At 46.3% G+C, this 26,250-nt stretch overlaps 1 protein-coding gene across 2 annotated transcripts in view; it reads right to left on the bottom strand.

Annotated features, from left to right (window-relative positions):
* The window catches only part of MARCHF4 (membrane associated ring-CH-type finger 4), a 103,140-nt gene that overhangs the window by 36,527 nt on the left and 40,363 nt on the right, over positions 1–26,250 (bottom strand). The gene's annotated exons all lie outside the window — the stretch shown is intronic.

Genomic DNA, 26,250 nt, shown 5'->3' with positions numbered 1-26,250 from the left:
CCAGAGGACCCACACTGACCCCAACCAGTGGACACACCTCTGCTGGCAACCAGATGCCACAGGTTCATTGTTCAGGTTTTTGTCTCTCTGCTACCTATTTTAGAAAGTGAGGTTGGTGGTGGTGATAAATTGTGAGACAGCTTCTGCTCAGACTGATGTCCTGCTCAGACCCAGGTAGCTTCCTCAAGCCAAGGAATGCAAAACGTCCTCAAATTTCTCTCCCACACCATCCACCATCCCAGACAGTCATACTGGTGAACTACAGGGCTGGCTATTTGCACCCTAGAAGCAAGCAAGATGGAGAACAAATTGTGTTTTGGCTTGTGACCCAGACAGTTATGAGTGGGGGCTGAAACTCTGAACCTCCTGGCTCATTCCCTTGTTTCTGTGCAGCTTTTAACAGCGTATCCACAAAAACCCCATATTATTCTGATCTGTCTGTTATGATCCTGTTCACCATGAGACTGAATTTCTCTGTGCACACAAACTCAGGAGCCCTTTACAGTTGTTTGCCATCATTTATTTAGGTTAGTAGAGAGCCATTACATTTTCCTCCTCACTGTTTAGTGTTTAAAAGCCATAGTATAGATTCCAGTAGCCTTTTTTGCTGTGCTCCAAGATTAAAAATCTTTTAAAGGCAGAATAAGAATATCTATGGGACAGGAAAGGTTGGATCATACTTTCAGCATTGGGGAGAAGATATCTGCTCTTACAGCCCAGATCAGACTCATCACTAGCCTGACAGAGAACCAGGATAACAGACCCTGGGACTGGACACTGCTGGGTATGGTAAAAGACATCCATTCCACTGCCTTGGGTTATGAACCACATCCTGCTCTTGCTAACCCTGGGGGGAAACTGTCTCACCTTCTAGGTCACTACATCAGGTCTCAGGACCTGAGAAACTGAGGGCCACACTGGGCAAGAGTGATACTTCTTTTTTACAAAACTTAATGCAAACATGTTAATAGTTTCATTTGTTTCAGCTAGGTCACCTAAAAACGTCATCTTTCATGAAAATTTAGCAAAATGTAAATAACTGTTTATGTTACAAACCCAGACTTGGTCTGTTACTGGTCTTCATTATGAATCGGAGGGGATACAAAGGGAGAGGGGGAGCAAGGAGGGTTGTAGGTTCCATGAACCTTTTTCACCTGGCAAGGGGTAACATGACAAACCAGAAGAAAGGAAGTAGGGAAGGATTAGATGGGAGAAAGGTGCACGTGGGAATGAGCACTGACATTTGGCACTCAAACTCCCATGTGAGGTCCAATTTGAGGGGGCTCAGGTTTGGCTGTGCATGTTTGTGCCCTTGGCTGAGACTGAGGGGGGACATTGCCAGAAGAGCAGGTGCTGCCAGACAGGATGCAAAAGGGGAGGGACCAGAACTTGGCACAACTCCTCTGCTTCCCCGCTTGCCCAACCTCTTCCACACCAAGAACCAGCCTGGTACAAGGACCACTGCACTGTGCCTCTGGTCTTCCCTTCTCATCTCAGTCCCTGGTGCCTTATTTTGTCAACAGCTTTGCTCCTCAGCACACAAGTGTGGCCCCAGCAGTAAGGAGGTCATGCAGAATCCTCCCAGATCTGCAGCATCCCTGCCTTTCCACCTCACTGCACACCTGGGTCTCTTGCAGGGCTCAAAACAGTGAGTGCAGGACCTGGGCTTTGTCTAACGAGCAGCTGGAGGCATCAATAATGAGGGATCAGGAGAGGAGCAGAATGGAGCAGGAACTAAGAGCAACAACCTCCAGGCAAAGGCAGAGGGGAAAAGCTGCAGCTAAGCCTGGACTCGCATTGGCTTCTGGAGCTCTGTAATAAATGAGTCCATGAAATCTGAGCTTCTCTCTTCAGAGCCAAGAGATGTTCACAGATGTCCTACAGCACCATGGGGACCCAGTCTCCCTCTCTAACTGTGATGCTCAAACACACAGTCCTGCCAGCTCCTACAACCTCAGGATTCAGCTGTGGAGATGAATCTGCCAGTAACTTGATTTTAGCAGATCTAGCAAAAACTCAATTTATCACATTTTCTCCAGCCGTCTGAAATATTACATCCTTGTATGTGGCACACAGCTATTTTTGCATACTGTGAAGCCCAATTCTATCCACAGCAGGCATTTGTAAAACACTGCCACATGCACACATGTGCACATGCACTCCTGTACCAGCAGAAAAACAAACACCAGGGGCATATTAAAGGAATAAATCCTTTGTACAGCAAAGGAGGAGTCTCATTGCTGGCTGTACAGAGAGCTCAGAAACAGACCATTGGCTGTGATACACAGGAAGGTTTTGCTGTACAGAGTCCTCTGCTGCTAAAAGCTACAGGAACACAAAAGCAAACCCAAAGTGAGGCAAAAAATCACAACAATTAGAGATGGAAATTAAATCCCTAGCACCCATTTTTGCAGGCTTATAGAAGATACTGCACAACATATTCTCCAGTGCTCAAACAGCAGCATTCCCACGAAATCCCTTTGGGGACTGCTCTGCAAAAACCCTTTGAAGGGTCTGTTTCCCTACTTCACAACAGTTATTTTTGCAACTTCCCATTGTGGAGTTCTATCCCGTCACTGGGATGAGTCTAAGCAGCATTTTTCCTTTGTCAGTAACTAGTGGAGAAATGCTCCCCAGCTGCAAGCTTCATCCTCAGTTCGCTCACTACCATCTTGTTCTTGTGAAACACTGAAGTGTGTGTGCTTTGGAGTCAGGGCACCTGCCCTTTTTTTTTTTTTTTTTTTGTGGTTTTTTGTTTTTTTTTTCTGTTATCCAAGTCTAAATTAGAAAAAAACATAGTTAACAAAAAGGGAAAAGTGCTCTGGCTCAGCCACAACCATTTCAAACATATTCATGAAATGCTCTTCCCTACTTCTGGCAAGAGTAATATACTAAGCAATTACATATATAATATTCTTCCCTATTCTCACTTTGATGGGAGCTTGTCTCAAGGAGCAGCAAGGGCAAGGCCAGGTTGAACTGGCTGTACCCTGAGGAGGACAATACTGCTGGAGATACACCAGTAGTGCAGCTCTGCTCCAGCTCTGTCCTTTCTGTCTGAATTTCCAATCTGTACCTGCTGCAAAATGTCAAAGTGGTTAATGATTATCTGGCCCCTGCTATTTAAAGCCTACTGGCAGGAGTGCTGAGAAAGGATGGGGAAAAAAAATTATTGCCAGTGCGTGCTTGTGGTGCTTGGTATATCCAGGGAGAAAATAACCACATCAGGAGCAGCGTCACCCCTGTGGAGCAGTGGTGGCAGAGTTTTCCAGGCTTTTATCTGTCATTTATCAGTGCTGGGAGCCCATCCGCACATCCGCAGCTGCAGCTGCTCACCCACCAGCAGGCAGATATGGGATGTGTTTCCCAGGCCTGTTCTTTTAACTGCAAATTAAGCACAGCAAATTTCCCAGCCAGTCTCCTTTAAACAGGGCAGGGCTGGGGATGATGGTGTCACTGGGCCAGGATGTGGCTGGTCTCCTGGGCTGGCCCAGCTGTGCTCACCTATGTCTGGTGCCTGGGCTGCTCCTGAGCACCAGCCCAGCTGGCAAGAGCCACGTTACCAACATCCTACTACCACAACCATTAAAGCAAACATTTTGAAAGCCAGTGAAAGCTATACAGAAAACCAAGATAGCTGATGATGATCTTAAGACCTGCAGATTTTCCTTTACCTGTGCATTATTCCTGCTCAGGTATGCAAAGTAGCAGAAGCATCAGTAAGAGGAGCAGTGCCTGGGCCAGAGCAGGTCAGTGAGAAGACACTGGAGTAGCTGCCCCATCACAAGGGCTGCCATCTCTCTTTGGGGGTGTACATGCAGCTGCTGCTGCTCCCAGATCTGCATGTGTTCATCTGACTGCTGGCATTTATCTGAGTTTGTCTTGTTTGCAAAAGGAAGCCAGGGTCATTTAATTTCAGGTCTTCAGCTGCATCCCCTAAACATACTTAAATCTTCACATTGAGTTTAAATGCAATAGGAAGCTTTATTACGGCAAATAAATGCCAAATGATTTCTGTATTAGGAACATAATTACAGACAAATTAAGTAAAATGGCAAAGAGAAGCCCATTGTTACACAGCTGGTAAACTTCAATAAACATGTACTAATGACCACTCTGTCTTCACACACTTACAAGAGTTGCCCTTCTATCCTTTTGAACTAAACATGTTACTACCAGCATCTCAAATTCTTCCCCATGCATGCAAGCCCTGTGCCAGCCAGCAATAGGCAACAAGAGACATGGAATAGGTATCCATGTGTACGTGTGTGTATATGTATGTATTACATTGCATTAAATTCCCCAGCACTGGGGGAAATTGACACAGAGTGTGGACCCAGAGAGGAGTGGACCTAGGTCTCCTGTGGTGTCAGGACAGCACAGGACATGGTTATGTATGGTGCTCTGGTGAGATGGCATTTTCCCAGGAACCTCAGCAGAGTTGGGTGCTGACCCCAATCTCCATCTTGGCAGAAATCTGCTGAGAGACTTTTCTTGACACAGCTGGGGGAATTCCCCAACTGGGCACCTCCCTAAAATCTGGAGAGCCTATAGGAAAATCTATGCAAATGATTAGAAAAAGAAATCATCCAGACTGCCATCTCTGTGACCAGATTTGGCTCATCCCACAGCTCCCCAGCAAGACCTGATATCCCTGTGCCATGCAGAGACAGCACTGTCCATGGCAGGCAAGACCTGTGTGCCCTAGGGTGCTATGAGTACCCCCATCCCAACAGCAAGAGAAAATGCAGTCCCATAACGGAGAAAAATCCAGCTCTGGACAATTGTTTCTGTTGCTTAGCTGTGATTTTATTAAGTCTGTGACTGCCTGGCTGAAGCCTCTGGTGTGTGCTCTTGGCCTGGCAGCTCCCTGGGTCAGGATCATGTCTCGGCAGGGTTCAGCTGTGGTAGAGGTGTGGGCCCCTCTCTAGGATTCCTCAGCCTCTTGGCAGTAGGAAGGAGCATCCACATCTGGGCATGTCAGGCTGGGGGCTCTGAGATGGGTGTGGTGGGGGCACAGCTCTGCTTTTTCATGGTTTTCTGCAATTTTCAATGGGTATTAGCTGTTCTGTGTGCCTCAGGCATCTCTGCCTACAGGCTGACTGAGTGTGTGCAGACAGGGATCTCAGTTTTAGTGCACCCAGCCAAACCATCAACACCCCTCTGAGACCACCAGGAGTATTTTGGTGACGTGTGGGAGTGTGGGCACTGGTTGGGAAAGGGATGTGTCTCACAAAGTCCTGAGCCGAAACCCCACATTTGTTCCACAGTGAGTCTTGTCTGAAAAGCCATCATTTCTGCAGAGCTCCCAATGCTCCAAAACAACACAAATTGCCTTTCCACCCACACAGGCTGCTGCTGTGGCACCTGCGAGGAGCGCTGGGGCTGCCACGCTGCTCAGGCTTTTTCTGCACCTCTCTGATGAAAACATGAGAGGTTGCAGCCACAGCTGAGAGGAGGGCAGGGTCAGACCTGCTTTGCATCTTCCTTCTGCTGGAAAACTCATCCCACCACTATCACAAGAGGCATGACTTCCCAGCTGAGCAGCTGATGCCCACAGCCTCTGGTTTCACCATGGACCAGGGAAATTTTAAGTTTTCTCTGCTCTTTCCTGTCTGCAGTGTTTTGTGCCTGTCACCACTGCTGAGACAATGACAGAGGTGTCAGCTCAGAATTTGGGAGTGGGATGGAGAAGTGGGAAGGGAGACTTTCCATTTTCTGAGCATTACCATTCCCCTGGGGACTCTTCTGTCACTGCAGAACTGAGGGACCATCACCTCATCTGGCTGCTCGTCAGGGTAGGAACAAAGCTTGCCCATGTTTTAAATCAAAACTTTTCTTTTTTTTTTGGTTGAAGCAGATGACTCAAGAGTCTCAGCTGTGCTGGAGGCAGACAGTGGGTCAAATACCTGTACCCATGCCCAACAACAGGGGGAGAGACATCTGACAGGTCCCTTCTCAAGGCTGTTCAGCAGAGAACAGGAAAGTCCCAAGAGGGCCCTAAGCTGAACCATTGCACTGGCTGCCCTCTTTACCAAATTGCTCTGCTCCTACTCTGCCACTTCTGAGCAGGATGTTCCAAAGCAAGACCCCTCATGGCACTGTCCATGTGCCCCAGGGGATCCCCACTGCCTATTAACAGGGGTGGGTGCCACATCAGAGGCCTGAGGGCCACGTCTGTACTCCACCTTCCCACAGGGTAAGCAATGATGCCACAGACTCAGCCAGGCAGGAGCAGGAATGGGTTTCCTCTGCACACAGATCATCTCAGCTCTGCCAAGCAGCAGGAAAGAGGATGCCTTCTTTTCCTCTCTTAATTGCTAAAACCTTAAAGAGTTCTGCAGGACAGGAGGGTGGGAGAGAGAAATGAAGGCAAGGAATAAAATCTCATGAAGAAAAGAAAGAAGAAGGAAGAGGCTTGAGAAGTCCTGGGTGCAGAAAGCCCAGCGCATTAGAGAGGCGGCTCTGGCTCACTCAGGCAGGAGCCTTTGCTGTGGTGACTCATCCTGGGAGCAGTCTGGAGTGGTGGCTCTGCCCTCGCTCCTTCACTCATTTCCAGAGCAAGGTGATTGAACACAGCTCCACTGAGCTTAATGTGATCTGTCAGGGAGCTGGGGCGCATTTGCCTTGGTAACAGAAGAGAAAACAGGCAAGTTGCAGAGTTTAATATAAAATATTTGGACATGACCCAATCCCTTTTCACTATAAAAAAGAAAAAAAGGCTTAATCTTGGCTAGGGCTGTTTCAGTATTTATCTGACAGCAACTTGGTCATGTGTTTGCCCACAGCCTGGTACTATCCAACAGCTCTGGGCACTTCTTTGCCACCACTGGTAAAGACCAAAGGGAGTTGGTTTGGGAAGGGCTGAATGTCTCATGACTTAACATTTAACTTCCTTCAAAGGAGCAGAAAAAATACTTTTTTGTGAGAAACAGAGAATCACAGAGAATTTTATGTGCAATGAGCTATGGAGTACTTTAACACCTGGTTTCAGGCCAATGAAAGGTGAAGGGCAGATTCAATTGAAGTCCCACTTGGCCAGGGAAGGGAGACAGCATGGAAGGGGATGCTGGGGATTGGTCAACCACTGCAGGGGAAGTAAGAGGGAAGGACAGTCCCCAAGGGTCCCCTTAACTGGGAGGAAAGATGCTGAACTCCCTATCTGTGTGCAGGTCTTGCCAAGACAGGCCCTTCTCAGAGGAGATTCCTCTGAACAGGAATCCTGACCCATCAGTTTTCCTCAGCAAATAAGCAATTGAGAGCAAACCAGAACAAGGCAGTCTTCAGAGCAAATCAGCTCCTCATCAAGCACTCCTGCCATGTTGTTGTTGCCACCAGCAAACCCATGATAAAGTAGCTGAAACTGATCCTGAAAAATTGTTCCACTAGAACAAAGTTGAACATTACCTGAAATACTGAATAAGGAACCAGGAATTAATTATTAATAGCTCAAGGGGCAGAGAGGTTACAGTATATGATATTTATTTGCTTTTCTCTCTACAGAAGGATTTTCACAAGAAAAATAACTTCTGTGTTCTACAGCCCACTTCATCCTAATGTCATTGAACATGTTTTTGATTAGCTGATTTAAGTAATTCTTATAAATGTTGCTTGGTTGCAAGGAATCAAAAGGCAAGTGTCTCAAATATCACCTGCCATGCCTCATCAGGTGTGATAATAGCACCAATTAAGTGAAGAGCCTTCAGTGCATGGAAAGCACAGTGCTGCACATGTGAAATCAAGATACCTGAACACCCCATAGCACTTGGGTGTCGCACTGAGTTCAGGTTCAGACTTGTCCTGCATACAGAGTGGAGCCATTTCAGCATCCTGGAGAAGAAATGTCATAGTCTGTAGCTCCTGGGCTTTCACCCAATGTACTGAGGGCTTTAAGCTTCTGGAGACTTACTGTAGACCCCAACCCTTTCATGAGCTAGAACACTCTAGTCGCTTCTGAAAAAGAAATTCACAGTTGTTTCACTCTGGCTCTTCTTAATTAAATTTAAAGTATTTCAGACAATACTTAGATTTATTCTGTGTGAGATACAAGAGGGAACTCAATTTTGCTCCCTAGGATGCAATGCTGGGATAAATCTGATGCGACACCATGAAGTCAAACAACTCTTCAGCACAAATCAAGTACCCTTAAGATATAGCTTCTTGTAATAAATCTTCAACCAATTAAAGAGGTTTTCTTATTTTTTTTTTGGGGGGGGGGTTTCACTAGAGAAAGCCTCATCTAAATAAAATTTTTCTAAATATACTTTTCTTTTCATAGTAAAAAAGACAGCAATCATTCCTTACTATCTCTAAGTTCAAAGTTAATGCTTTCAGAATGCAAGCACCGTACAATGCAATTCTTATCCGAGATGTGCTCATAATTCAGCAAATTGAACTTTGCAGCTACTTCCCTGGGAAGCTGTTCATAAAGATACTCAGCAAATGGCCATTTCAGGAAACATTATGCCATCAGCTGCTGAGGAACAGCCGTGGAAAATCCACAGAAATGGATGCTGGTTTGACTCTCCAGATGTAGACGCCCCTTTTAAAGACAGTGAAACAAACAGACAAATAGGCATTTTGGTTTTGTTTTTTTTCCTCAGAGAAAGCTGAAAAAACCCTTCAACATTAGACCTGAGAAAATCTTTACTCTGTAATATTTGCCTAATCTTCCTGGGTTCTTCAGGAATGAGAAAATGGCCAGGTGCTACTGGCAGTCGTACAGCAGTGAGATGCTCCTTCCAAAAGTGCAGCAACTGCTTACCTGGTACCAGCAGCTCATCAGTGGAGGGGAGCAGAAGATGATGGCAGCCAGGATTTGAGGGCTGTTGTTTCCCCTAAGTCCCTCAAGTGACTTATGTCCCTCAAGTGTCAGCACTGAGGGCAGCATGGTAGGGAACTGGGCACTGGCCATGTGCACATTCAATAATGGAAGCCAAAAAGGTGCAAGCAGAAACACAGAGCGAATCTCCACTACTCGAAAGCAGTGTCTCCCACCTGGGAGTGGAGATGAGGACATCACAGGAGGGACTGTCCCAAGAGGTCTGGATGGGAATGGTTATGCAGGAGTTTTTCCTGCTCCATTTGGGATGGTCAAGACTGGCAGCTCAGAGATGGAAACCCTCCAAAGCTATGTCTGTCTCCAAAGCTGTTTGTGTCTCCTGTGGCGTGAGGTAGAGCTGGAATGTGGGCTGCTGGCCTTGGGTGCACCCGGGGTGAAGGCTGAGGACAGCCTGGCAGAGGGCTGAAAGCAGAAGTGAGGTGGGAGACAATACACATGGCTGCTGCAGCAGCTGGGGAGTTGTGATATAAAATAACGAGCATGGGTTGTTTACTTTTGGCTTCACTAGCACTGCGGGACTGAGCTGTTTCATTAAGACGTGGCCTGATCCGCTTTTCCTTTCTGCCTCCCAGACTCAAGGAGAAGAATATGCAATTACAAAGTTCACTCATGTAGAGCCCTTCAATTACCGGGTAACTCTGTTATGGCTTTTCCAAATGTTTCAAGACTCGTGCAATAGGACATGACATCTGAAGTAATTCATTTTTCATCTGCTGATTAGCAGAAATTAAAATGGTTCTTAGAACATCCCAATTTATGTAAGATCAAGTTCCTTATCGTTTTAGTGGTGAAGGCATTTCTTTTTAATGTCTCAGGCAACCCTGCAAGCAGAGATGCTGAACAAAAATACATGAAGGAGGCAGCCGGGGTGAGAATAGAGGCCCACAGGGTCAGCATGGTGGTGGAGCTCCAGAGCCTTGCCTTCCAGTCCTGCCATAAGGTCACTTAAGTATTTGGCAGAAAGTCAAAATTCTTGCTGGCACAAATGCGCACTGGAGGCAGAAGCACCTCCTTTTGAAATGATGCAGCTACAGAGTGAAGCTAAACTGCCTTTACTGGCAGTGAGCTAAAAACCATACATAAATATAAAGAGTTTCTTCTGCAGGTGTCTGCCAGCAGCAGCAGAGCAGCTGCCTGCAGGATGTACTTGTGCCACGATGACGGATACCACTCAGGATCCCAACAGGCAGAACTGCCAGCAGCACCTCTCCAGTGGGATCCAGGGAAGTACTCGTGGGGCTGTGGTGGGGGGTGTCTGTAGGGCTGGCAGCTCAGGGAGCTGCGAGTCAGATGGAAGAGCGACAGCATGGAGCAGCCTGAGTAAGGAATGGGATAAGGGAGAGGATAAAAGCAGGGGCTCTCACACCATTTGGCCGTGGCAAGATGGTCACATTGCCCTTTCATTTGCTTTCTATTTTCAAGGCATCCTGGGAAAGCAGGTGAAGTCCCCTGGGGAAAGGCTGGGATTAGGAGGCAGGAGAGCATGCTCTTACTGACTCCCAGAACCATCCTCCCTGCCACCATAGGAGACTGCTCCAGAGCTCATAAACCCACAGGCCCACTTAGCTGAAGTGCAGCAAAAATACACCACAGGAAAAGGCAGCTTAATCCCCAAACCCTTTTGCATAGTGTGACAACTTTCCAGTCAAGAGCAGCCCAATAGGATAGAGCCAGAGGTACCAGTGGCAGTGGCTGCACTGTCCCCAGGGGAAGCTGCACAACATTAATTATGATTTTTTCAGTGCTGCCCTAGCAAAAGGCCTCCTGTATATGAAGCTGCATAAATCCATGTGTTCCAGTCTTTGCCTGTATGCATCTCCTAGAAAGCCCTTTTGTGTTTTCCTACTTCAGCTGGGGAATCCAGCTTTCCCTTTCACAGGCAGAGTATGAAACAGAAAGGAGAGAAAGTAGAAGTAAAGGTAAGAATAGCTGTAACATTAGTCAAGTGGGCTATAGAGGCCATTTTCTTTTTTTTATCAGTCTTTTGCACAAGTTGATGACCAGGTTTATTGGTGTGTGTAAAAGTGAAATACACACACACAGATGTGCACATACAAACAGTGCCGGGGCTTTGAGGTTTCAGCACTATCAGCGCACAGATATTACATACTGCTCACTTATCATCTGATTCTGTGATAACCTTTTGAAGATATACTGATTGGTAATTTACATACTAACAAAAACATCAACACTGAGGCAATGTCAGATGCTATGCACAGCTATGCTCCACTCTAGAGGTGGCTGAACTTCAGACAGTGGCCAAATCATTTGTATCCCTCAGCATGAAAGATGCCCTATTGAAATATGAATTATTATCTCTCTGTTATTGGTCTTTGTGCTTTGTCAGATTGGTTCTCCTGCCCTTTCCCCATGGGATTTGCTGCATCAGATACAGAACCTGCCTGTGCCAAGCAAAATTCCTCCCACCACAGCTGAATTAGCTCTGTGAACTATGTCTAGTCAGACTGGGCTGTGGCCTTCTTTAGCTACAGGTTAGGCTGCCTTTCTCTGAAACAACACATCTCCTCTGTAACAACTTACAGTTCTCTCAGCAAGTTGTGTCTCCACACAGGGAGGCTCAAATACTTGCTCCTGAGTTCCAGTGGTGGAGATTTTATTGTCCATCTAACCTGCACTCAGTTTTAAGGATGGGGTTGTCCTTTACTGCTTTGTTGTCCCAGCTGCTCTACTCCACGTTTTGGTGCACCAAGCCAGGAACAAAACGAAAATGCCCAGCCCACTTCCCTGACGGTGACCTGCTGTATTCTCGCAAGACTCGTCACTCCTTCACTATTGTTCATGCAAGCAGCTGGGATGGAAGAAGGACACTGGAGAGAGAAGAGGAAAGAGGGAAGCTGTTCTCATTGCTGTCATGAGTACAAAGGGGACAGGGCTGCAAATCCCAAGAGCTGAGTTCTTTTAGTACAACGCTCCTAGGCTTTGTTGTGCCAGAAAGATTTTAAGAGGTTTTTGAAAGCTCCTAGTGTTTTGGGTTTTTTTGCCTTTGCAGAACTGGGGCTGGTAGAGAGATAAGCACAGAAATGATCACTATCCACACGTGCATTTCCTGGAGGAAGTCCCACTAACAGCTCAGGGCAGGGCATTGTGTAATCAGTACTCATCTGCTCTTTGGTGTCAAACGCTGAGAGGTTGTGTCTGCAGAGCCGAGAGCATTCAAGCAAGACTAAAGAAACTCATTACCCAGCTATCACCCTCCAAGGCGATGCTCCAGGAATGGGAAACACCTGCAGCAGCCACAGATGCTCCTCGTGGGCTGCAGTGTGACGGGAGCACAGCCGTGTGGGGAAGGCATGGGCAGAGTGGGCCCTGGCCCCAGCTCTCCCTCCCACAGCTCTGCTGATGTCCTGCTGCTGGGTTTGGGGAAGGCTCCATGTTGCGATCCTTGCTCTGTGCACCAGACTCTTAACCACCACCCAGGGACAACTGTAGACTTCATTTATCTACACCTGTCCACAACGTGTAAAGATCTTGAAAAAACAAGGCTGTTGAAGAGAAAATTATTAAGCATGGCTGGCCAGCTGTCTGCATGGACATGGATCTTCACTGGTGTGTCTTTGTCGCTCTGGCAGTCAGAGCATGTCAAGCCTAAAGCACTGGGGCAACCAGTTCTGCCCTGGAGGCAGATCCCATCCCTGCAGCAGCCCTGTTCACCTGCAGAGGTGCTTAAGTGGAAGCTGTTTTTCAGAGGCTCTGCTAGTGTTCTCTGATAGCAAACTGAAACTTTAAGGAAAAACAAATTACCTTACTACTGCACAGCCTCCTGGTAAGGGGGCTTCTCCTCTTCAATATGTTTACATACAAATACTCAGTCTGCCTTCTGCATCCTGGGTGAAATGAATGGGCAGTTGCAGATGATTTTTTATTTCCAAAACAAGTGCCTCCAGCTACCATGCAAACCTGTGAAGGGCCAGTGCTCAGTGAGCCCTCGCTGCAGGGATGGCAGAGCAGGGTCGAGGTGCCCTGGCAGAGATACAACACCTGCATCCAAAGCACTTGTCCAAGCCATGTCTGCCTTCATCTCTGGTTGAGACACATTTCCACAGGTAGTAAATACATTTCGAGGTTTTCCTTTTGAGGGGCAGTGAGTATGAAATGAAAGCAGCAGTGCCTCCCGGCAAGGCTATGGCAATCATCCCAAGAAGCTGGAAGAGTTCTGACAGCCCCAGGGCCTGGAGGGTGAAAACATCCATGTCCTCCAGACCCTTTTCCTGTGCTTGGCCACATTCCTGGGCTCTGGTAGCCACCACGGAAGCTGAACAATATCTCTGAGTGGGACCTGCATCCTGGCCTTCACTGCTCAGGATCTCCTCCAGCTATTTTGCCCTCCTGCTGCTGGGAGGAGAGCAACGGGTTTTGAATTTTTAATTTAATTCCTTCTCTTTATTTCTTTGGAGATAACGGAGATGAAAGTCTGCCTGGTAACAGTGCTGAGGAACACAAGCACACAGGGGGCAGGTCTTGAAACGTGCTCTGCTGCACTGCCACGTGTTTTAGTGCTGGCTGTATTACAAACTGAAAGCAGGGTGTCCAAGTCCCTCCTGACCGGTTCGTTTTCTGGTTAAATTCATTGCTTAATAGGAAAAAAAGTAAAAATCCAAGCCTGCAGCTATTAGACTTGCCCATGGTTACAGAGGGGAGCTTGCCTCACTCTTTACCTGAATAGATTTCAAGGAAACAGGGACATAAGCTGAATGAGATTTTCCCCAAGGTGAGCCAAAAATATGGGCATGTTTGCCTCCACAGGAACAGTTTTATTTGCAGAGCCTGCAGGTAACTTGGGCACGTGAAGGCAAGGCTGGGGCTGGAGCACAGGAAGAGGGAAGGCGGAGGGGATGCAGTGATCTGGGTGTAACACCATGAAAGGGAGCGAGGTGTGAAAGCGCAGAGGAAGCGGAGCCGCGGGAGCTGCGAACTCGGGCAGGCAGCAGCGCAGAGCCCAGCCGGGCACAGAGAGCTGGGGAGCCTGTGAGATTGGTTATTTGCTTTTCCCTGTGGGGCAGGGACAAACCACTGCTAGGACTGAACGTGTTAAAGCCACGCCACCTCGACACTGCTGGCAGATCCAGCCCGGCCTTAGCCTGGGCGATGCTTTGCTTCTCTGCTTCGGGCCTTAGGATGTTGGGCAGAGGGATCTCAGGGTTGATTATCTGCTCATCATCCCAGGGCACGAACCCTTCAGAGCAGGGCTCGCCCAGGCTTTGCACAGATCCTTGCACATTGTTTTCCAGAAGCAAACCCACTGTATTCCGTGCATTAACTATGAAGTAAACTCAGAATTGCGCAAGCAGTCACTCAAACCTGCCTTGCTCTGCCATCACCTTCCCTTTCCTCCCTGTCTGCACTTTACATCACCTCTCTACAGGCATGAATTTCTTCTTTTTCATTCCAGACTGTCAGGAGGAGATGGCAACAGACAGCTGCTTATCCTATGTCATGTCCAACTGCAGTGTTGTCTCAGGAGGAATATCATACATTACAGCTGTGAAAGATGACGGGACAATACCTTGGGACAGACACAGGGAGTGAGGGCCTACAAGGGAAATGCCATAATTCATCATTGGTGTGGGTGTAGTCAGGCTTTTTACACATTGGTAGTCAGTTCTGGAGATTGTCACACATAGAAAAGCTTCCCAGTTCCCACCAGGCAGCAGAGGGAGGGTCCTAAAGTGCCCTAGAAGGTGAAACAGTCCTACTACAGTCTTTAAGTATTAATATAACCCTAAAAGCATCCTGTTTAAAGGAGAAAATATTTCTGGGCACCTAACTTCCAAAAATACAGTCCAAGGAGACCCCAGGGCTTCCACAACATCTTCACAGCCCACCTGCAGCTGCTGCAGCCTTCCACCTCGCCAAGAGTGACCCAGGAGAAAGCCCACTGGGCTTATTTCCACAATCCTGAGGGCATTATCAAACACACCTGAGTATCCTGTGCACACCTTTTAAGAGTGCAAAGTGAGGCTATTTTAGGCTTTGGCTAGGGCAGTGGGGTGTCCTCTTGGGCTAGTGGCCAAGAGCAGTCCCAGGGTCCCCAGGAGGGGACTCTCCATAGCTCAACTGCTTCTCAGAGCAGCTATGAGGAGGTACTTATAAAGTCTATTAAAGCAGGGAGCTGTCTGGTTATGGGTTTGCTATGGATCACACAGGAAACTTGGGAAGATTTTGCTGGCTCCCTAGTGCTGCTGCTGCTATTTGGGTGGCCGTGTCCATGACAAGCTCTGCTGAAAACCAGCTTAAAATCTTTAGTGGGGCCAGGGAATATAGAGATATATAGAATGGAGCCTATTCCTACAGGCAGGATGGAAGGAGGCTGAGCTCCCTTTCAGTCAGCAATGGCCTTTGTTTGGCTTTAGTGAGTTATGTTACTCTGAGCCATGCAGGATTCATGTCTCTGGGACAGTGACAACATTAGGCTGCACCTCCTTTCTAGGAGAACAGCTCACTGGTCTTGCTGCCTCATGGGGAGCAGGTACCACTGATTTTTCTCAGCCTCCCCTTTCCTGTCTCCTCTCCTTGCCTCCATGGTCATGCAGTGCCTGCATGTACTCTGGGAGCTCATTCCCAGGCATGGATTGGAAGTGTTTGATAATGAAATGCAATTTAGTTTTATTACTAAAACACAGCTATTTTCATGTAGAAGAAAAACACAATGAAAAAAACCCCCTCTGGCAGCCTGTGGTGACCAGAAAACACTTAAACCCACCTCTCATCAAGAGATTTGCCCTTGCCCCAGTGCAGGCAGCCCCTAGGGGACTGATCTGTCCTCAGTTCAGCCAGGTACAAATGGAAGTGTGAGCTCTGAACCAAGCTGACTGGGATTTCCTCCTGCATCCACCTTTTTTTACTCCAGATGTTTCCCAGGTACAGAATTTCTCAAGAGCATATTAATGGCTGAATGTGAGTAGAGAGCTGACATGAGCTTTTTAACCTGATGCTAAACACAGTTCATCTTTAAACATCTGTGGTTCAGAAGCCCCTCACAGTATTCCAGTCCCTAGAGAAGACTTGAAGCTCTGCACTGTGCAGGGCTAGAAAATGAGACTGCTGTAGATATAAAGATTGTAGGTTATGTCTAACATACCTCACCCTTGCTGTGTTTTATGCTCCAGACTTCTTTCCTCTACCATGAACCTGAATACAGACCCTCAGCCAATGGGAAAGGAATGTTTTTTACCAGAGATCTGATCCAGTTCTATTTTTTTTTCCTTTCTTGAACATCAAGAGTTTTATATGGTCTTGGGGCTAAAACTAAGTTTTCTGTCCACAAAGCACTGTTTCTTTCATGTTCAAGGACTGGAATAATGGGTCTGATCACATCGTTTTTTGTTGTTTTGGTTTTTATTTTCCCTGTGGGTCAGACCAATTTTTCACTTTTATCAGGTCAGCTGATGAAAACTCTCTGCAAACCTTGCTGTGGACTATGGGACTGCACCTTCACCTCCCTGCCCTATCCCCAGGCTCACAGAAACATGTCATTGCAACCCTGCAGCCTTTCAGGTAGGCATTTACTTATTTCTGTAATTTTGCTGTAATTCTGTGGGTCTGTGAGTTGTGAAGTGGTTGTTGGGAGTGCTGTTACTGCTCCTTGTGTTGCTGTGAACCTGTGATCAGGCATCACTCACCTCTGACCTGTTGTCTTGGGCTCCCTGCAAATGCAGGGAGCAATAATCCATCCACCATAATATGTCTTTGCCAATCATTTTTGCAACTGTGACAGGATAGGGTACTGTGAAATCGAAGACTGAGACTCTTGGGAACAATTATGAAACCCATATCCTAAAAATGCTCATTTCCTTCTTGCAATTCCGTGTTTTCATTTACACTTTAAGAAAACTACTGTAGCTTGTATTTTCTGAGAGACAAGCACTGCCAGCAGCAGACTGGAGATGCTGTTGAGTTCTTTGGGATGCTTTTCCTCAGGGCAAATACTTTCCTCCCCCCCATCCCTATTCTACTGAATGGCTCATTAGATCCTATTTAGGTGGAAACAGTACTTATTTCACTTGGGAGATACTCAGAGCTGTGTGCCAGGCAAGCTCTCTCTACCTGGAATTATTTTGAAGGATGCTTCTCTGCAATACTACAGTAATTGTAAAAAGATCACCCGGTTGTATTAGCATACTGGAGCTTTGAGTGATAATGTTAAATGAGTGATAAGCTGTCTACTAATTTGCGGTTTACCTGTTCCCTCATGTGTGTGAGTTTGGAGCTGGCTGCTTTCAGTGATCATGGCTGGTTTCAGAATTGCTTGCCCTGATTTAGATTTGCAGCACCCAGAGGGGGTTTTTCACAGAGGAATACCCATGCTAGAAACAGCAAAAAAAGGTTGGAGAAGCACAGGTAGGCCTGCTGTGTGTGTGGCCTGATGGAAGCTGCAAAGTCAAGGAGGGACAGTGATTATCTGGCAAAGTTCAAAGAGAAGCAACTGGAGAAAGTGAACAAAAATCCCCTATGTGGCAAGGGTCCACCTTAGCTGGGATGATGCTCCTCTGGTCTGGGAAGGGTTTTCCCCTCACACTGACTTTGGCCCAGTCTCCATGTATGGTAAACCATGATGCTTCTACTGTTTCTGTGGGTATTAGGTAAACACAACTTGATCCTTGCAGTCAGAGAAATAAAAGCTGAAATATATTCAAAGGAGGCTCTCTCAGAAAGAGCCCTGTTGGGTTTGACTTCAGAGGAAGGAGTTTTTGGTGCTGAGATTTTGTTGCCTTGCATAGTATCTCCTTAGGGAGAGCAGACCATGGCAAGCAGCTCTGGGCTGTGGGGAGAGGCCGGTGGTGGTCACCAGCCACACGTCTGCCCTTGCTAACTGAGTGAATGCTTTCCTGTTCACAAATTGGAGCCTGCTTTCAGCAGAAAGATGTAAGATTTAAGAGATCACTTCAGCTACCAGCTCCAGCCTCCTGTTATTGCATGTCATAAATCTGCTCTCAAACATGTTCTGCTTCATTATAATATCAGTTCCAGCTCCTTCTGGAATGTTCCTCCAACAGCTCCACACTTGGTCAGTTGGAAACTTCTGAGTTTCACCCTAAATTCATTCAAGCTCTATCTACATTAAATATTCCTGTTGCAGAATAATCTGGGGAATCTTGAACAGTTTGAACTCCCTCCCCAGAGTTACTTGTCTCCTGTGTATTTACAGGGACAAATCAGGTCAGCAGTTTATGGGCTCCCAAGCTCCTTCTCAGGAAGCCACCTTGGGTTTGTGTGTAGCCTGTTTCTGCACGGTTGCTGGATTGAAACTGCACTCTGAGCATGGTGTGCTCCCTGTGCTACCCTGGCCCAGCCTTGCCTGCAGCCAGACACAGGTACCAATACTGCAGAGAACAGTAGGGACACCCTGTTTTCCACTGTGTTGCAGGATCACATTTGTCTTTTTCAGCCCAGACACACTCTGGTCTCTCAAAATTATTGATCCCAGAGTTCCTCAAGGAGCTCAGTTATCTTCTCTTTTCCAGGGGCAGAGATATCAGACACAAGGAACCATCATCCTTCTTCTTTTGATGTGTGAAGGACTTTACAGCAGGAAATGCAGGAATAATATTTGTGGCATATACTGGAGCTTTGTGAGACCAGCCTGTTTGAGGTGGAAGCCTCACAAGTTACTCCTAAAGCCAAAGGGTCTTTAAGTGATGGGAGCCCCTAGCTACAAAAAGCCAAAAATATTAAAGAAAAACATGAAGGAGCACAGCAGCAAAAACCCAGATGAGCTGAAGATTTCCTTCAGCAAAGCAGAGCCCTCAGTGTCCCTCGTCTGTGTTTCCCTCCAAGGCCCAAGGCAGACAGTGATACTCTAAGCCACAGAGCTGGGATGGGGGAGAGCTGGGGAGATTTCCACTTCTCTTTAAGGGCAGAGCTCCTATGCTTCCTGCTCATCAGTTCAAATGATGCATTGTCCAAACAATTCCTTGCAGAAGGGAATTAAACAAACATCTCCTTTCATTTTCCACAATAATAGTTTTATTCCCGGGAAACCTTGTTTGCTGCATAATAATTTAATGGGTATAAGACAAATATACTGATTAACTGTTTCTAAATTTACTCACTTGGTGCAACAAAAGGGAGCTTAATCTTGCAATGATGTGATTTGAATGATGGGTACCTTTGAGAGGCAGATCAGGCTATGAAGTCAAATAAAGAGCTGTCCTAGGGAAACCTGCTGCTCTGTTCCTCTGTGCCTCCAGCTGTTCCTGCAGGTGGGGCAGAGCACTGAACTGGAGGCAGAGATTCAGACCTTTAAAATACCCTCAGTGCCATTCAGTATGAGGCAGTCCTTCTCCCAGGTGTGCTCAGGCTGGCTGTGGCAATGACAGTGTCATGCCAGGACCTCAGGTTCTTCACAGGATGCACAAGAGGGAAGTCTGGAGTGTTTACTTTCTGCTTGTCATCTTTTGAAGTCTGTGACCATTTTCAGACCTACTCCTGTGAAGCCAGTGGGAGGGTGCAGGCAGAGATCTTGAAGTGCTTTCTGGACCCCTTTGTTATATCACCCTCCTGAGCAGCTACAGTACTTAAATAATAGTACTAGAAAAGCAATGAGGTGGTGAATGCATTTCCTTGCACCTTTCTTCTGCTGTTTTTGCAGAGGAAGGGCACAGCTGGTATTTCAAATCCCCCAGGGCTTTGTGAATTTGGCCTTTGGGTTTCAGCGTAGCCTGTGAACGTGGTTGGTGGCCAGTCTGATAGCTTATTCTGCAGTGAGATATCTTCTATGTCCCAGCAAGGGAAAACCCTGAGTCACGGCGATGCCTCATTCAGTTCTGATGTCTGGACTGGATTAATAACCTGGTCATCTTCACACAATTGTAAAGAGGTAGGGCAAAATCCAAGGGGCTGCCACTAAAACTGGTTAATTCAGGCCTGCAGCCAACATTCCAGATGTTCTGAATCTTCTGGGACATGTGGCAGAAAGGATAAATACAAAACAAAAAAACCAACTCAGCTCTTTAACACTTAATTCACATAAATTTTTATGCTTTTTCTGATCCATGTGTCTATGGCTTGTGAGAATATGAATGCACTCTAGGGATGCAGGCAAAGATTTAAGCCATAATCCCTTCAATTTCAGACATTTAAAAATTATAAATGTACCACAAGAGTAACTGCTTCTCCCAGGTCTAAGAGATGTTAGTAGTACATGAAAGGGAAGGTCAGAAAGGACAAAAGAAGACTCAATCTTGCTCTCCAGCAAATTCAACAGGAAACCTCTTTTCGACTCTGCTGAAATTGGGACCTTGAAGAAAGTGTCTCCTGCTGAAACATGCTGAGGATATTTTAAAACCAGATTAATAAATAATTAGACCATCTGCATCAGTCTGTAAGTGGAGTGACACATGGAGGGTGTCTGTAAATGGAACAGCTTCTAATATGCAGAGTAAAATACACAGTGGAATGGATTATTTTTTTTTCCAGAATAGACATAATTATTGCCCATTTGCGTCTCAATGGCAAGCACAATGAGAGACACTGCCTTAGAGATGGGCTGATTTCTCCTAAGAATTGAACAGATAGATAGTAAAAGATTTTGCCTGCCCTGCAGAGGTGACAATCATATTACTGAGACAGAGCTGAGTCAGGAGCAATACCAAGGACATGGTTTTCCTGAGGCTGTGGAGCAGATCAGCTTCCCATTTCCTAGGATCCAGCTGGGCCCCTTTGCTGACAGAAGATGATATTGCCTCTAAAGCCACCAATATATGTTGAATCACCTCCCATCACTCCTGGGCACTGTTTGTCCTGCACTGGACAAGTGTTTTAATTAGTGCTCCTCTTGGGGCTGCAGGAGTGGTTGGGGTTAATGCTTTCCAGACACAGCCTTCATAAGAGCAGGGTCAGACCAGATCTCATTGAAAGAAGCTGCTTCTGGACCACTGTGTTTAATAACTCCTAATCCCTCTTTCAAGTGTTTTATTCTTTTCTTTTTCTCCTGCAACATCCCAAAGAAGTGAGCTGGCCAGCTGATGGATTGTGCTTCCTTGTGCTGCCTTTTGATCTGGTAACTGGGCACCCTTTGGCTCTTGTACTGGAAGAAGTGATGAGTAATTAACTGTTCCTTGCTCTTGATGCTGGATTTTGTAGCTTTCTGCCCTGAAGTCTCCACTACCACTGAATTGCTGAGCCAAGGTGAACTAGTTATTTGGCTTCTTGCTTTCTAGAAACACACCGAAGGAAGGTGGTGCATTTTTTGGGGAAAAATGTCTCATTTGCATAACCTATAGATAGCAGCAACATCAGCCTTTTTTAAAACCTGAAATGAAGAGGAACACTGAGAGAAGCAATGACAGCAAGAGAAACAGTTTGACTGAGAGACAGAGTGTGGGATTTATCACATCTAATGTGCAGTGCTCCCCTGCAGACTCTCCATCTGAGCTTGGCTCCCTGAGCTCCTGGTTTAGGTACAAGTCAAGACAGGTAAGAGAGGACCATTAACCATCCACAGCAAATGAATCAGTCTTGACACTTCCTTGCTGAGCCATACCTGTTATTGATCCGTGCAGACAGTGCTTGGTTTCTAGATGTTTCTGAAGGTATTTGGGGAGCAGTGTGCTTACCTTCCCTTGAACACCTGGAAATTGCTCATCTCCAAGGCAGAAATTATGCCTCAGAAAACCTGAGATGTGGTATTTTTAGTCTTTTTGCTGCACAATCACGCTGACTAGAATTTAAATTTTTTATGAATGCAAACATGTTTTTGATCAGTTGATGTCTCGTTTACACTAATAGAATTAGCTTTTATAGGGAAAACTACTTATTTTTAAATTGTAGTTGAAATTGCATTATATATATGTAGAGGGGAGACAGTCTCTTCTGTTTTGGTTGATAGAAATGCATCTTTACTGTGAACAATGCATGTCATATTTTTTAGAGAACAAAACAGAAAAACCTCTATGTCAATTCAGCTCTTCATTTAGTGTCCTCATGAGCAAAGAAAGCAGCAGCATTAGCATGAAGCAGGTGCTAAATTTATAAATACATGCCAAAGACCTAAAAAAGGGTCCTAACTCATGGTAGCAATGGAGTCTATCTCTAAAAAAAATATAAAGGAGTAGAGATAATTACATAGCTATAAAGATGTAAATAAAGCTAAGAGGAGTAGAGCATCCCCTTGAAAAAAGGGAAAGTTCCACCTGGGTGGTAGAACAGTTAAGGCTTCCAAGAACAGTCAGGCCCTAACTTTAGACAGTATGTGACTTAAAGAATGGGACAGTACCAGGACTGTACCCATGAGTGCACAACTGCAGGGGTACCAGGAGAAACAAAGCCTGCAGTTCTTCCCTCCAGGCATTGCCCTACAACCAAGTCAAGGCCATGACCGAGGACCTCAGCTGAGCAGGCGGTTAAGAGATGATGGGAACTAAAATCATGGGATAGCATGGAGGACTGAAAATAGCAGGTGTTGCCACGTGGATCCTACCCTCTCCCTTGCCTCTGTTTCCCCTAATGTAAATGTCAAAGAAAAATGCATGAACAGAGATGAATCGAAATGGCTGTTTTGGCCAGGATGGACATGACACATCCGTGCTGCACCATCAGGATAACCCATGTTCCCTGCTTCCATCTGAGGAAGTATGAGGCCCGTTCCTGCTGGCATCAGTGGGTACTTGAACACAGCTCTACATTCAGGCCCACCAGCCCCCATGTAAGATCCTCCAGTGGATTCTCCAGTCATAACCTGTACCCAGACCCTTCAGCTGATGGGATGGCAAGACAGTATTTGTGAAATCAGCCTGTTATGCTCTGTGGTCTTATAGTCTTAACCCTCAAGGGTAGGAAGTTGGTTTTCATGACTAACTTTCAACCCAAACCACCTGACCATCCCCTGATGAAATTCATGACTCTGGGTTGGGGCAAGATGGCTGTCAGTCTCTGTAGGAGATTTTGGGCAGGAAACACAGAGGTAGCTCCAGTTTGCCACTGCTGGCAGGTTTGATAATGGTTTAATCCTCATGCAGTGTCTCCTCTCTGCATCCAGGCATTCAATAAATGTAAAGCAGAAATAAAAGAAATGCCTCACTAAAATGTGGTCACAGAGCTGGAGATAATAGCCCTGTTTTTGTCAGATATGAAGTCACGCAGGCCCCAGCAAGGAAGGGAACTGATGGATGGAGTAAAATGTAGCTTGTGTCCCTCAGACACCCCCCGCTCCTTTGCGGCCCCATCAGCGGCTGCAGTGAGCGCGCAACATCTCTGGCAGTAATGAATGACTGGCAGCGCTGCACGGATCCCTGCTGGGGAGCTGTCAGTCAGAGGCTCCCGGCAGGAACGAGTGAGGAAATGGGAGCATCCTGATTGAAGAAATAACCCCTGACGCACATCTCCAGTGACGAACTCCCCACCCTCATCAGGGGATCCAGATGCAACCCTGAGGGCTGATGTCTGAGTCGTGTCAATGTGGCTCCTTCTTCCCTGCTCAGCACCAACACTTCCATCCTTCTGGCTTTATCACTCCAAACTCCTGGTTGAAGACTAGCTCCTTTGCTCCTGGCCTTTCCTTGAGCATGGCCCATGCTGGAGAAACACTCCTTCTTTCCCTTTAATGAAAACTCCCTGACTCCAACCCAGCACTACTAACACATAACTGTGAGGACATCTTGATATTCTGCTCCTGCAAAGCTGTGTAATTTGGGACTATGGCCCAGAAACAAAGTTCAGCTCTTTTCCTGACAGGACCACCCTACATGGGCATTCACTGACCAGGACTTAGGTCTGTGAGCTAGGAAGGAAAAAGCACTATTTTTTTTCTGATTCCAATCCCCTGAGCACTTGGATGCTGTGAATGCTCTGGTTTATCAGAAGGAAAGAAATACCTGACCACACTGAGGATAAACTCCCAGAGAAGTCAGGCAGCACTGAAGCTTCACATCTGAAGAAAGGGAAGGGACACAATATAAATCTAGATCTTAGAAAAACTTTTTCAAAGAGCCTCTGAAAAGGCCCTCTCCCCCAAGATTTAGTAAGCACTTTTAAATGCACCGAACTCTAGAGATGTGCCCTGGGCCGTGCCATTAGAAAAAGTGCAAGATTGGAGCTGATCTGAAGTGACCCAAAAGCTGCTGAATTCAGGTCTAAAACCTCCCCTGGAGGGTTGCCCTCATTAGGTTAGTCTGACTCTCAGACTTCAGTCCCTTGCGGAGATGCAGATAGGGGCAAGAAGAGAGATTCCACCTGGAGTACTGCATCCAGCTCTGGGGTCTCTAGCTGGACATGAGTGTACTGTAACAAGTCCAGAGGAGTTCCCTGAGGATGATCAGAGGGCTGCAACACCACTCCTAAGGAAGCTGGGCTTGCTCAGCCTGAAGAAGAGAAGGTTCCAGAAAGACCAGACTGCAGGCTTCCAATTGAAGGAAGCCTTTAAGAAAAATTGAGACTTTTTAGCAGGGCCTATTGTGACAGGAGAAAAGAGTAATGGTTTTAAACTAAAGAAGGGACAACTTATACTGGATACAATTAAGAAGTTTTTATGGTGAGGGTGGTAAAACACTGGAACAAGTTGTCCAGAGAGGCGGTGGATGCTCCATCCCTGGAAATGTTCAAGGTCAGGTTAGATGAGGCTGAAAAACCTGATGTTCCCCTTGCTCATTGCAGGGAGGTTGGACTAGGTGGCCTTTAAAAGTTCCTTCCAATCCAATCTATTCTATGACTCTGTGGTATCCCCAGCCTGGTCCCAGCTGCCCATGAAGGTTGATCCATCACTGCCCTTGGGATGCCTCCTCCTGCACCACTGTGTGTGAAGTGTGAGGACACCTTCTCCCTGTCATGGCTGGGGACGAGGATGAAGCAGGGATGCTGCACCCCTGGATGGGGCTGTCTTTGGGGGCACAACCTGGTGGTCCATGAATCTGCTCCAGAAACATCATCTCATGTTTCTGCAATGAGCAGTTGCTTTCAAACCCCACCCTGCAGCAGTGCTGACTCAACACTGAAGCCCTGAGCACCCAGTATGTGAGTACTGAAGGTGCTCACCTCAGCACTGCTCCCCACAGAAACAGGCAGGGGGCTCAGGAAAGCAGGCAATCAATTTTTTTTTTCCTTTTTCCCCCAAATTTGCACTCTGTAGTGACAGTTCAGGTTGGGTCTGAGTGATTCACCAAAATCCCACAGGAGATGTCTAGTAAAATCTGTGTTCTACCCCCATTTCCTCTTAAAAGAGAACCCTGAATAACATCTTATTTTTCCTGAGCAACACACAGATTTTGGTACAGGCCATTCAATAGATTTTCAGACAATTCCAGTGAAGAATTAATGTTAACATAGGACAATCACCTCCCAAACTAACCATTGCAGAGCTAGGAGCAAGAAAAATAATATAAAATCAATTTATTTGTATGCCATAAACTGGATTCAGTCTGTGATAAGAGGACCAGGATGCAGATCATGCAAATGAAGTCATTGCATGGACCTGGAGCTGAAATGTTGCAGACCTCTAGACAGGGGTTGGTTTTCCATCTTGGCAAGTTTTCATAGACCCCAGTGTCAGCTGGACTTGACAATTCACTCACAGAAGCATCCCTCTGTCACCAAACAGTTCACAAAAGTGCCCAGACACAGTGTCTTAGATTGCAGCATCTCTTTGGTTGATTGGTGGAAAGAGAACATGCACTTGGTGGAAAATATAGTGTACTGTGACTGTAAATACTACGTGAATTATTAATTTGCTGTTTACTGACTTCAATATTTTTCTATTCAATTATTCTCTATAGATAGAGTAAAGGACTGTTCTGATTTTTAAATAATACACAAATTATTTTTTGCACATATTTACATGAAGAATTTTTGTACATCTTTTTATTTGAATAGATTTTGAATCATTTGCTGCATGTTTTATTAAAGCAGCTGTTCAATAATTAAGGAGAGTATATAATTATATGTAAGGCTACCGAATGATTCATATTGCAGTATTTATTAGCAACACATTGAGAGTATAACCCCTCTCCTATGAGCTGTTTTCAGGATTCATAGGTGGGAAGACCACTGTCTCAAATTTACTGCTGGGGAAACTGATGCATGGGAAGGGGAGATGGTTCAGGGGACTAAATGTGAACTTAACAAGTGAAGTTAAACTCAGAACTCAGGACCCTCTACAGATCTCCAGTCATCACACACTGCATTTTCCTGGCATACTTTGCATTGCCATGCAAGACCCCCAACCATATTCCTGTGAACAAAGCAATAATCTCCCTGGAAAAGGAGGGAGTATGAATAATTAAATCCTTATTGCTCTGTGGGCATTCTGTAAGCAGTGATTGACCTCCGCATTCAAAAGAGAGGGTCCCAGGTCCTCTGTGCAGATGACATTTAAACAAGAATAGCCTTAGAAGTTAGTTGGGAGAACTCGCTGACTCAGGAAAAGGAGGGCTCGTGTTTCGGCTGGAGCCAACTGAACA

Source organism: Passer domesticus, chromosome 10 (assembly GCF_036417665.1).
Source record: "Passer domesticus isolate bPasDom1 chromosome 10, bPasDom1.hap1, whole genome shotgun sequence".
In the NCBI taxonomy this organism is placed as follows: domain Eukaryota; kingdom Metazoa; phylum Chordata; class Aves; order Passeriformes; family Passeridae; genus Passer; species Passer domesticus.
Note: the sequence above shows the minus strand (reverse complement) of the source record. Positions and strands in the feature narration are given on the sequence as shown.